This window comes from Oncorhynchus gorbuscha, unplaced genomic scaffold (assembly GCF_021184085.1).
Source record: "Oncorhynchus gorbuscha isolate QuinsamMale2020 ecotype Even-year unplaced genomic scaffold, OgorEven_v1.0 Un_scaffold_9338, whole genome shotgun sequence".
NCBI lineage: Eukaryota > Metazoa > Chordata > Actinopteri > Salmoniformes > Salmonidae > Oncorhynchus > Oncorhynchus gorbuscha.
The window spans coordinates 1,008-5,000 of record NW_025752328.1 but is presented as its reverse complement, the minus strand read 5'-3'; the positions used below and the strand labels follow the sequence as shown (position 1 = coordinate 5,000).

At 48.9% G+C, this 3,993-nt stretch overlaps 1 pseudogene; it reads right to left on the bottom strand.

The window, feature by feature from the left end:
• The window catches only part of LOC124030126, a 5,642-nt pseudogene extending 2,060 nt beyond the window's left edge, over nt 1-3,582 (bottom strand).
• Between the last annotated feature and the right edge of the window lie 411 nt (nt 3,583-3,993).

Sequence of the window (3,993 nt, the reverse complement as noted above, 5' to 3'; positions counted from 1 at the left end):
CACACAGGATATCATCAGGAGGTTATCAACCTGTCTATAGAGGAGAGAGACGGGGTTAGGAGCACCCTCACATCATCAGGTACCTAGGTTATCACCCACCTGATAGAGGAGAGGTGGGGGGCAGGTGAGAAGAGAGGATTAGGAGAAATGAGAGGAGGAGGCGAGGATAGAGGAAGTGAGGAATCAAGGAAATGCGTGTTGAGATTCTCCCATGACTTACTTTATAAGGCCATCTTCCATAGACGTCTGCATACCGAGACAGGTCGTCATTCACCACACGGCCCCTTTAATCAGAACCTCTCCTCTGCACACAGGATAGAGAGAGAGAGAGAGAGAGAGAGAGAGAGAGAGAGAGAGAGAGAGAGATGGAGAGAGAGAGAGAGAGAGAGAGAGAAGAGAGAAGAGAGAGAGAGAGAGAGAGAGAGAGAGAGAGAGAGGAAGAGAGAGAGAGAGAGAGAGAGAGAGAGAGACAGAGGGGAAGAGAGGAGAGAGAGAAGAGAGAGAGAGACAGAGGGAGGAAGAGAGGAGAGAGAGAGATGAGAGAGAGAGAGATGGAGAGAGAGAGAGAGAGAGAGAGAGACAGAGGGGAAGAGAGGAGAGAGAGAGATGGAGAGAGAGAGACAGAGGAGAGAGAGAGGAAGAGAGAGAGAGAGAGAGAGAGGAGAGAGAGAGAGAGAGAGAGAGACAGAGGGGAAGAGAGGAGAGAGAGAGAGAGAGAGAGAGAGAGAAGAGAGGAGAGAGGAGAGACGGAGAGAGAGAGAGAGAGAGAGAAGAGAGACGGAGAGAGAGAGAGAGAGGGAGAGAGAGAGAGAGAGAGAGAGAGAGACAGAGAGAGAGAGAGAGAGAGAGAGAGAGAGAGAGAGAGAGAGAGAGAGAGAGAGAGAGAGAGAGAGAGAGAGAGAGAGAGAGAGAGAGAGAGACAGAGAGAGACTTTTCAGTCATGATATTAGGAGATATTTGATAATAACTTATTGAAACAACAACTACAAGAACAGATGCTACGAGGAAGGATGTGTTTTCTGTTGAATAGGACGTCCTGATCTTCTGCCATCTCCCGTTACCAAGGATACACAGCTACAGAGAGCGCCCTACCCAGGGAGAAAGATGTTACGTCTCCATGGCAACCTCGCCGTCTGTCTTCCCCGGTGCTGTAGCCTAACGTCTACTGGCTGAAGTGTTACCATGGAGATATGACTGTTTGGAGCTCTGTCTCTCTGCTTGCAACAACAACAAAAATGGCACAACCCAGGCTGGTCCTGGTCCTCCCTACTGCCTCTGATCTGGAGGACTCACTAAACAGAGAACATCCCTACTGCCTCTGATCTGGAGGACTCACTAAACAGAGAACATCCCTACTGCCTCTGATCTGAGGACTCACTAAACAGAGAACATCCCTACTGCCTCTGATCTGGAGGACTCACTAAACAGAGAACATCCCTACTGCCTCTGATCTGGCGGACTCACTAAACAGAGAACATCCCTACTGCCTCTGATCTGGAGGACTCACTAAACAGAGAACATCCCTGGTCATCCCTACTTTACTATGGTCCTTCTGTAGCTCAGTTGGTAGAGCATGGCGCTTGTAACGCCAGGGTAGTGGGTTCGATCCCCGGGACCACCCATACGTAGAATGTATGCACACATGACTGTAAGTCGCTTTGGATAAAAGCGTCTGCTAAATGGCATATATACTATCTTTAAATGTAACATGGAAAATAAAATGGTGCCGTCTGGTTTGCTTAATATAAGGAATTTGAAATGATTTATACTTTTACTTTTTCTACTTAAGTATATTTATAATTTAAAACCAAATGCTATTAGATGTTTACTCAAGTAGCATTTTACTGAGTGACTCAGGTATGACAAGTATGACAATTGGATTCTTTATCGACCACTGCCATTGTATCCAAACATGACCAAGAATCCTGAAAGCTGTGCATGTATTCTAACAATAGCTTTATTCAATGTGTTACACCATTTAAATAGCTGCATGTATTCTGAATGAACCAACTAGGCTAGAATATCCCCAAGACAGATCTCTCTCTCTCTCTCTCTCTCTCTCTCTCTCTCTCTCTCTCTCTCTCTCTCTCTCTGTCTCTCTCTCTCTCTGTCTCTCTCTCTCTCTCTCTCTCTCTCTCTCTCTCTCTCTCTCTCTCTCTCTCTCTCTCTCTCTCTCTGTCTCTCTCTCTCTCTCTCTCTCTCTCTCTCTCTCTCTCTCTCTCTCTCTCTCTCTCTCTCTCTCTCTCTCTCTCTCTCTCTCTCTCTCACAGAGTCCAAACTATTGTCTTACTCCTTCCAACCTGCAGCACAACATACAACGTCGGATTGTCACTTCGTGTAAATCCCTGATAACAACTGAACCATGTCAGGTAGAAAACAGACGCATTGTCTTGACTCGTCGCGGCAGAAATGGTCAAAAATGATCTTCGCGATCGGGGTGGTGCCTGGCTGGCTGACATGGGGGAGACTGGGCATCACACAGGCCTTCTACTCAAACTGCCTAGCTATCATCCTGCGACACTAAGATTTTAACTCCCCGCCAACGGCATCAGGAGCAGGGGATTTATCTCGCCGAGGCTGCAGCTTGGGTCGCCCTCGACAACCTCAACGTGCCTTTAGTCTGGGCTACAATCATTGTTTTCTCTGTAGAACTGTAGAACTGAATATAATAAACAGAAACTAGCTCATGTTTGTAAGCCTATAGTCTACCAAGGAAACCTCCAGCGGCGACAAGTTAGACTAGGTATGTGGTGCTGAAAATGGACAGCGCCTTGTTCGCCTCTATTGACCGAACACAATGGCTATTCCGCGCAGACAGCCAGCCAGCCTGTCGGGCTGCCAGCCCTGCCAGGTGGGAGTCTTACCGGAAGGTGGGGGATACCATTCCCCTGGTGGTCAGTACCGGACATGCTCTCTCTGTCTCTCTCTCTTTTTCCCGCAGCCAGTGAACTCAGAGGCGGAAGGAAGCTCTAGCTGCAGGACTCCTTTTGTCTTCAAGGTGCAGCGCAGTCAGAGCAGTTCAGTGTGTGTGTTTGTGGGTGTGTGTGGTGTGTGTGACAGAAGCTGTGATGGCTGTCAAAACGGCGCTTGTTCAATTCATCACCACACGTAGCCTAATAGTCTACCTGACCGTCACCGGTTCAGGTGATGAGGGCAGCCTAGAGAGATATAACTGCGTAGCCTATTTTAGGAACAGCCTAGCTGACGTCACTGCACTGCAGAACAGAGTAAGCTACAATTGCGATCTGCTCTACTTTAATCAACATAAACATGGGCGATTTTTTTTCTTCTTCAGTTTTCACCTACCTTTCCATTCTTCTGACCGGAGTGACACTGCCTCCCCCGGTACTCAATCTCCACACCCAGCCCCACATCCTCTCTCCTGGTGAGCTGACCTGAGAACCGACAGCTCCGGACCTCACTGGCCTCACTTGCCGTCTCAGGAACGTCGCCATCGGGTGTGGCTCGAGGAGCTCGTCTCGCCGGACGCCTCCTGGGAGTCCTGGTTCCTCTCCTTCCCGCGGCAAAGTTATCACAGTCTACAGTCTTGCTGTCGTAGGCGCCATCCGCCGAGGAAAACATCCCGTAGGATTTCCGTTGGTTCGGCCCGGTTGTAATTGTTCCTGCCAGGGACCGGCAGCTCGCTCTCCTGGTTCCACTGCCTCCTGCAGTCAGACATGATAACGACCGTGTGTCTGTAGCCTTTCTACTCACATTAATAACAACAACTGTTGATGTGAAAAAGGTTTGAGATTAGATCGGTTAAACGGACAGTCTTTTTACCTGTTATCGACGGTCTCGCTGCTACAAGGCACCTGTGTTTTCGGTGCGACGTGAACTTTGATGTGTCTCGGAGGAGAGGACGATTATGATGATGATGATGATGATGATGATGATGTAGTGCTCTAGTTTCTATCGGAGCCAGGGGGCAGAGAGAGAGAGGGGGGCAGAGAGAGATGTAGAGAGAATGAGTTCTGCAGACAACCCCACACC